A 9,439-nucleotide genomic window follows, 5' to 3' on the forward strand; every position below is an offset into this window, starting at 1 on the left:
TGCCTGACGCGTCTCTTCAAGACCAATCTGGCCCTGGGTCGCACGTCTACCTAGCTCTTGCCCTTCCGGAGGAAAGGAACTTTAAGCCGCGTTTTACCTAGAAACGGTCGGTTTCTCGAAGCGTACGGACGAACGGACAGGGCTATTGACGTGCGGTTTGCTCTAACAGAGTCGTCTCTTCGAGCCCGATCTGCCGACATGTGGCACGTCGCTATATTCCAAAGATTTCAATTTTTCGAAACTTCACACTTGCATGGTGGAAAACGGTTTTCTCCCGATGGCGGACGAACGGACGCAGCCATTAAGATATATTTGGCAACTTTACACTTGCATGGAAGAAATGGGTTTTGTTGGACTTGGTTATTTATTGATTTGCATACATACATACATACATACATACATACATACATACATACATACATACATACATACATACATACAGAGAGACATAATAGCTCTGTCTAGGACGCAGCAGCCAACGCAAACCGCATGAGAATATCTTTTACCGTTCTACAGATACGATTTTTTCTTTTCTTTTCTTTTCTTTTTTTTTTTTTTTTTTCCTTTGTTTTTTTTTTTTTTTAAATTTATTTGTTCCCGTCACAGCCAAGGGAACGGGCTTGACACAAACCGTGCGGAAAGAAGACACTGTCGAGCGTGTCTCAGAAAAGTTTAGGTAGGTTTTTGGCCACTTTTCGGAACATTGTTGTGCAAATTTTTGCCCCAAACCCAATAACGTAGGTTTTTGGCCACATTTTGCTACTTTTCTTGGCAATTTTGGGGGGGCTCAAAGCCAGATAACATGTAGGTTTTGGACAAATATTTCCCATCATGGAAAATGCCAACTTCATGCAGACAGAACATAATTAAACGCTTCTGTAAAGTGTTTATCAATGCCACATGATCGAATTGCACACAATTTTGAAATTTGTCAAAGAGCGCAATTGGACGAAATCACTTATATTGTTTGTATGAAGTGATTTTAATGTCGAACCAAGGAATTGGACAAACATGCCTACACAATATTGTCTGTACGACAAGGTAACGCTGGAGTCCTAAGGTGAATGAAGCCAAGTGCTTCCAATGCCAGGTAGATTTTGGGCCAATCTTTGCCCAAGTGGGACAATATTTTCCCATCATGAAAAATGCAGTGGAATGGATTACAATTGCCAAATTTATGCATAGAAACGACAATCGAACGCTTCCATAAAGTGTTTTAAATAGTATCGTACAAAATCACCTTGTATTGCGGGTTTTATTATTATTATTATTATTATTATTATTATTATTATTATTATTATTATTATTATGTTCTTTCTTCCCGCCTTCCTTCTTCTTCTTCTTTGTTATTTTTATTTTCTAATTTCTTTTTCTTCTTCTTCTTCTTCTTCTTCTTCTTCTTCTTCTTCTTCTTCTTCTTCTTCTTGGTATTCATATCTCTCTTTGTGCGCCAGCGTAAATCACGTACTAACTCCAAGTACGGATCCGTCTTCTCCGCAACAGTCAAACCATTCATTTTCCTCGTCCTGCACACGAACGGACACGGTGATTCAAATGCCCTTTTCGCAGGCAGATGCGACTCGTCCGGGCCGATGTGCCGGTGCTTCCCACTTCAAGATAGCTCTTCCCGTTCCAGAGAAAACTGCACCCAAGCCATTTTTTTCCCACGCTCCCGACCTTGACCTTGAACTACGCATTTTCTCAGCCGTACGGACGAACGGACCAGCAGATTTTCACGGGGTTTGCACGCACAGATGCGTCTTCTCCAGGCCCATCGTCCGACGTATGGCTCGTCAACATCCTGCCAAGTGGCGATGCTGAAAACTCGCTTCAACCCCATGTCGCGCTCCAGCGACATGCACGTGGACGGGTCGCACGGACGAACGGACAAGCCGATTTTCATGCGGTTTGCACCACCAGATGCCGGCTCTTCCAGGCCCATCTTACGACGTAGGGCATGGCAACATACCTTTAAGTGGCGATGCTCAAAACTCGCTTCGACCCAATGTCGCCCGCTTCCGACATTGACATCAACGGGCCCGTTTTCTTCCCCGGACGGACGAACGGACGATGGGAATTCCATGTCTTTCACACCGTCCGACGTGTCTTGCCGAGACCGACCTGTCGGTAGGTCGCATGTCAAAATCGGTCCATTACTTTTCGAGCAAACTCGATTTAAGCCAACTTCGCACTCGTATGGTTCGGCGCGGCTGAAAACGTTTTCCAGAGCGCACGGACGAACGGACACGCCTACTCGACCGTGCCTGGCACCGGCAGACGCGTCTCGTCGGGCCCGAGCGGTCGAACCACGACACGGGACAATACCTCTACCCGTCGGCGAGAAAACTTTTTTTAATGGACATTTTCACTTTAACATTGGAGGGGGGTTCCAAAAATCGGTTTTCTTACCATTACGGACGAACGTACAGGTCCAATGGACTTATTTTTTTTTCCAAGACGCCTCTCGTCACGCCAGATCGAATGACGTCTTGCAATTGCCCATTGGTCCACCCGTTTGGCCAGGAAAAAAAATAATCCGATTCTCGCAGCGAGCTGACCATTGCGAATTCCATTGCATTCGTTTTCTTTGACTTACGGACGATCGGACCAGCCGAGATCCATGGGGTTTTCACTGCCAGCTGCGTCTCGTCGAGGCCCATCTGCCGATGGGTCGCACCTTAAGATCGCTCATAGGCTTTCGGAGAAAACCAACTTTAAGCTACCGACTTGGCACCGAAGCGTTTGCTATGCGAAGGCGTACGCACGAACGGACACAGCGACATGCACGGGGATAACACAGGCAGGTGCGACTCATCCAGACCTAGGCGCCGGTGGGTCAAACTTTAACATATCTTTCCACGCTTGGGAGAAAAACACTATTTTCCCACGCTCCCTACCTTGACCTTGACTATTGTGGCATGGGTGAAAAATAGCCCCTAACTCGGCCAAACCTCCACCGATTTTCAACATCTACCACTCTATGTCTTCGTCTCGACCAGGCGCGTCTGCCGAGGTGTAAAACGTGCCAATGTGACGTTCCCTTCCACCACTTCATTCCGGAACCCCAACGGTTTTTCCGCCATTTTGACACCACCTCGCCCGGTGGCGTCCGGGTGGCACCCGTTCCCCGACGTGGCCCCGTGGCCCCGACACGCTGCAGCAAACCGCTTGAAAATATTCCCAGCCGTCCTGGAGATATGGGGGAAACTGTAGCTTTTCGGACTTTGTCGTTTTGTGGCCCCTGCCGGGTGACAAAACAGCCCCTAACTCGGCCAAACCTGCACCGATTTTCAACATCTACCACTCTCTGTCTTCGTCTCGACCAGGCGCGTCTGCCGAGGTGTGAAACGTGCCAATGGGACGTTCCCTTCCACCACTTCATTCTAGGAACCTAACGGTTTTTCCGCCATTTTGACACCACCTCGCCCGGTGGCGTCCGGGTGGCACCCGTTCCCCGACGTGGCCCCGTGGCCCCGACACGCTGCAGCAAACCGCTTGAAAATATTCCCAGCCGTTCTGGAGATATGGGGGAAACTGTAGCTTTTCGGACTTTGTCGTTTTGTGGCCCCTGCCGGGTGACAAAACAGCCCCTAACTCGGCCAAACCTGCACCGATTTTCAACATCTACCACTCTATGTCTTCGTCTCGACCAGGCGCGTCTGCCGAGGTGTAAAACGTGCCAATGTGACGTTCCCTTCCACCACTTCATTCTAGGAACCCCAACGGTTTTTCCGCCATTTTGACACCACCTCGCCCGGTGGCGTCCGGGTGGCACCCGTTCCCCGACGTGGCCCCGTGGCCCCGACACGCTGCAGCAAACCGCTTGAAAATATTCCCAGCCGTTCTGGAGATATGGGGGAAACTGTAGCTTTTCGGACTTTGTCGTTTTGTGGCCCCTGCCGGGTGACAAAACAGCCCCTAACTCGGCCAAACCTGCACCGATTTTCAACATCTACCACTCTCTGTCTTCGTCTCGACCAGGCGCGTCTGCCGAGGTGTGAAACGTGCCAATGGGACGTTCCCTTCCACCACTTCATTCTAGGAACCTAACGGTTTTTCCGCCATTTTGACACCACCTCGCCCGGTGGCGTCCGGGTGGCACCCGTTCCCCGACGTGGCCCCGTGGCCCCGACACGCTGCAGCAAACCGCTTGAAAATATTCCCAGCCGTTCTGGAGATATGGGGGAAACTGTAGCTTTTCATCGGTTTTTTAATTGTGAGGACGACCTAGCACAAGTTCGAATCCCGCCGTCGACATAGCAGTCTAGAACCTTCATTGTCCAATATTCCAATGCAAACCCCATGGAAAAATGTCAAGCGGTTCCCAAAATATTCAACGTTTAGTGAAACGGCATAAAGACTTTTTGTAAAGTCATATGTTTTGACGCACCCACCGCCCCGACGATTGAGGAGGAGGTGTGCCAGGCAACTTGATATTTTCTGATACAGGCTATCGAGGCCGACTTGCCGACATAAACCCCGTCGAAATATTCCCATTTGTTACGGAGATATTGCCAAAAAAGTCATTTGTTCATCGGTTTTTTCACTGTGAAAACGACCTAGCACGAGTTCGAATCCCGCCGCCGACATAGCAATCTAGACCCTTCATTGGCCAATATTCTAATGCAAACCCCATGGAAAAATATCAAGGGGTTCCCGAGATATTCAACATTTAGTGAAACGGCATAAAGTCGATTTTTTTTGAAAAGTCATATGTTTTGACGCACCCACCGCCCCGACGATTGGGGAGGAGTTGTGCCAGGCAACTTGTTATTTTCTGATACAGGCTATCGAGACCGACTTGCCGGCATAAACCTCGTCGAAATATTCCCATTTGTTACGGAGAAATTGCCAAAAAAGTCATTTGTTCATCGGTTTTTTCACTGTAAAAACTACCTAGCACGAGTTCGAATCCCGCCGCCGACATAGCAATCTAGACCTTTCATTGGCCAATATTCCAATGCAAACCCCATGGAAAAATATCAAGGGGTTCCCGAGATATTCAACATTTAGTGAAACGGCATAAAGTCGATTTTTTGAAAAGTCATATGTTTTGACGCACCCACCGCCCCGACCAACAGGGAAGAGTTCGAATCTCGCAGTTGACATTGCTTTATAGCTCTCGTAATGGCCGATCTGCCAAAGCAAACCCCATCAAAAAATTCCTATCCGTTACCGAGATAATGAATAAAATAAAACCGAGAAGTGAGACTGTGGCGCTAGTCCTTGTGTACCCCTGGCTTTCCCTTGGTGCAAAGCCGTTGGTAGCAAAGGCACGATTTCAAAATTGAAACTTTCCTGACCAACTACCCCCATATAGAATTTGGCACTATATATAGGGAAGAAGTGATTTTGGGGTCCTATACATTGCATTAGAGACGTAGTACGATAGCTGGTTTCTTCCCTGTTGCGACCGATCGCCTGGTCGCATCGGGACGATCGACCCCTCGTTGGATAGGTCGTCCCAGCCAGCATGCAATGCCGATCTAGCCAGGAGTGCTAGGAGTAGAGCGAAAGGTAGAGAGAGAGAGAGGCAGGGGCACCCTCTCTCGCTCTAGTAGCGATATGGCTTGGGTAGTGTCTGTAAGGTTAGGAAGTTGAAACTTTCCTAACTAACTACCCACATATAGTATTTGGCACTATTATATAGGAAAAAATGCGTTTCCTAGGGTCTCGATTGAATGTGAATCGAGACGAGAGAGAGAGAGAGGCCGATAAGGCAGGCAGGCAGGTAGACACACACTCTCTCTCTCTGGTAGCTAGCTAGGTGCGATCGAAGGCTAGCCTACCAAGGACAGGACAAGCGTGAAGGGAGAGAGGCAGGCACGCTCTCTCTCTCTGGTAGCTAGCAAGGTGCGATCGAAGGCTAGCTTACCAAGGACAGGACAAGCGAGAAGGGAGAGAGAGAGAGGCAGGCACACTCTCTCTCTCTCTCTCTGGTAGCTAGCTAGGTCCGATCGAAGGCTAGCTTACTAAGGACAGGACAAGCGAGAAGGGAGAGAGGCAGGCACACTCTCTCTCTCTGGTAGCTAGCAAGGTGCGAGAGAGAGAGTGAGGAAAGGCTTGGGGAATCGAGGGTTTGGCCGTGGTAGAAAGCCCTTGGTAAAAACGGAACGAATTCAAAAAGGTGCACCTTTTGGGCAACTTTTTGACCAACTACCCACACATAGTATTTGGTACTATTATATAGGAAAAAATGCGTTTCCTATGGTCTCGATTGAAAGTGAATCGAGACGAGAGAGAGAGGCCGATAAGGCAGGCAGGCAGGCAGACACACACACTCTCTCTCTCTCTGGTAGCTAGCTAGGTGCGAGCGAAGGCTAGCCTACCAAGGACAGGACAAGCGTGAAGGGAGAGAGAGAGGCAGGCACGCTCTCTCTCTCTCTCTGGTAGCTAGCAAGGTGCGATCGATGGCTAGCTTACCAAGGACAGGACAAGCGAGAAGGGAGAGAGAGAGGCAGGCACACACACACACTCTCTCTCTCTCTCTCTCTCTCTGGTAGCTAGCTAGGTCCGATCGAAGGCTAGCTTACCAAGGACAGGACAAGCGAGAAGGGAGAGAGAGAGGCAGGCACACTCTCTCTCTCTCTCTCTCTCTCTCTCTGGTAGCTAGCTAGGTCCGATCGAAGGCTAGCTTACCAAGGACAGGACAAGCGAGAAGGGAGAGAGGCAGGCACACTCTCTCTCTCTGGTAGCTAGCAAGGTGCGAGAGAGAGAGTGAGGAAAGGCTTGGGGAATCGAGGGTTTGGCCGTGGTAGAAAGCCCTTGGTAAAAACGGAACGAATTCAAAAAGGTGCACCTTTTGGGCAACTTTTTGACCAACTACCCACACATAGTATTTGGTACTATTATATAGGAAAAAATGCGTTTCCTATGGTCTCGATTGAAAGTGAATCGAGACGAGAGAGAGAGGCCGATAAGGCAGGCAGGCAGGCAGACACACACACTCTCTCTCTCTCTGGTAGCTAGCTAGGTGCGAGCGAAGGCTAGCCTACCAAGGACAGGACAAGCGTGAAGGGAGAGAGAGAGAGGCAGGCACGCTCTCTCTCTCTCTCTGGTAGCTAGCACGGTGCGATCGATGGCTAGCTTACCAAGGACAGGACAAGCGAGAAGGGAGAGAGGCAGGCACACTCTCTCTCTGGTAGCTAGCAAGGTGCGATCGAAGGCTAGCGTACGAAGGACAGGACAAGCGAGAAGGGAGAGAGGCAGGCACACTCTCTCTCTCTGGTAGCTAGCTAGGTCCGATCGAAGGCTAGCGTACGAAGGACAGGACAAGCGAGAAGGGAGAGAGGCAGGCACACTCTCTCTCTCTGGTAGCTAGCTAGGTCCGATCGAAGGCTAGCTTACCAAGGACAGGACAAGCGAGAAGGGAGAGAGGCAGGCACACTCTCTCTCTCTGGTAGCTAGCAAGGTGATAGAGAGTGAGGAAAGGCTTGGGGAATCGAAGGTTTGGCCGTGGTAGAAAGCCCTTGGTAAAAACGGAACGAATTCAAAAAGGTGCACCTTTTGGGCAACGTTTTGACCAACTACCCACACATAGTATTTGGTACTATTATATAGGAAAAAATGCGTTTCCTATGGTCTCGATTGAAAGTGAATCGAGACGAGAGAGAGAGGCCGATAAGGCAGGCAGGCAGGCAGACACACACTCTCTCTCTCTCTGGTAGCTAGCTAGGTGCGAGCGAAGGCTAGCCTACCAAGGACAGGACAAGCGTGAAGGGAGAGAGAGAGAGGCAGGCACGCTCTCTCTCTCTCTCTGGTAGCTAGCACGGTGCGATCGATGGCTAGCTTACCAAGGACAGGACAAGCGAGAAGGGAGAGAGGCAGGCACACACTCTCTCTGGTAGCTAGCAAGGTGCGATCGAAGGCTAGCGTACGAAGGACAGGACAAGCGAGAAGGGAGAGAGGCAGGCACACTCTCTCTCTCTGGTAGCTAGCTAGGTCCGATCGAAGGCTAGCTTACCAAGGACAGGACAAGCGAGAAGGGAGAGAGAGAGGCAGGCACACTCTCTCTCTCTCTCTCTCTCTCTCTCTGGTAGCTAGCTAGGTCCGATCGAAGGCTAGCTTACCAAGGACAGGACAAGCGAGAAGGGAGAGAGGCAGGCACACTCTCTCTCTCTGGTAGCTAGCAAGGTGCGAGAGAGAGAGTGAGGAAAGGCTTGGGGAATCGAGGGTTTGGCCGTGGTAGAAAGCCCTTGGTAAAAACGGAACGAATTCAAAAAGGTGCACCTTTTGGGCAACTTTTTGACCAACTACCCACACATAGTATTTGGTACTATTATATAGGAAAAAATGCGTTTCCTATGGTCTCGATTGAAAGTGAATCGAGACGAGAGAGAGAGGCCGATAAGGCAGGCAGGCAGGCAGACACACACTCTCTCTCTCTCTCTGGTAGCTAGCTAGGTGCGAGCGAAGGCTAGCCTACCAAGGACAGGACAAGCGTGAAGGGAGAGAGAGAGAGGCAGGCACGCTCTCTCTCTCTCTGGTAGCTAGCACGGTGCGATCGATGGCTAGCTTACCAAGGACAGGACAAGCGAGAAGGGAGAGAGGCAGGCACACTCTCTCTCTGGTAGCTAGCAAGGTGCGATCGAAGGCTAGCGTACGAAGGACAGGACAAGCGAGAAGGGAGAGAGGCAGGCACACACTCTCTCTCTGGTAGCTAGCTAGGTCCGATCGAAGGCTAGCTTACCAAGGACAGGACAAGCGAGAAGGGAGAGAGAGAGGCAGGCACACTCTCTCTCTCTGGTAGCTAGCTAGGTCCGATCGAAGGCTAGCTTACCAAGGACAGGACAAGCGAGAAGGGAGAGAGAGAGGCAGGCACACTCTCTCTCTCTGGTAGCTAGCTAGGTCCGATCGAAGGCTAGCTTACCAAGGACAGGACAAGCGAGAAGGGAGAGAGAGAGGCAGGCACACTCTCTCTCTCTGGTAGCTAGCTAGGTCCGATCGAAGGCTAGCTTACCAAGGACAGGACAAGCGAGAAGGGAGAGAGAGAGGCAGGCACACTCACTCTCTCTCTCTCTCTCTCTCTCTCTCTCTCTCTGGTAGCTAGCTAGGTCCGATCGAAGGCTAGCTTACCAAGGACAGGACAAGCGAGAAGGGAGAGAGAGAGGCAGGCACACTCTCTCTCTCTGGTAGCTAGCAAGGTGTGATAGAGAGTGAGGAAAGGCTTGGGGAATCGAAGGTTTGGCCGTGGTAGAAAGCCCTTGTTAAAAACGGAACGAATTCAAAAAGGTGCACCTTTTGGGCAACTTTTTGACCAACTACCCACACATAGTATTTGGTACTATTATATAGGAAAAAATGCGTTTCCTATGGTCTCGATTGAAAGTGAATCGAGACGAGAGAGAGAGGCCGATAAGGCAGGCAGGCAGGCAGACACACTCTCTCTCTCTGGTAGCTAGCTAGGTGCGAGCGAAGGCTAGCCTACCAAGGACAGGAC

Source organism: Sinohyriopsis cumingii, unplaced genomic scaffold (assembly GCF_028554795.1).
Source record: "Sinohyriopsis cumingii isolate HCF-2022 unplaced genomic scaffold, ASM2855479v2 utg005345l, whole genome shotgun sequence".
NCBI lineage: Eukaryota > Metazoa > Mollusca > Bivalvia > Unionida > Unionidae > Sinohyriopsis > Sinohyriopsis cumingii.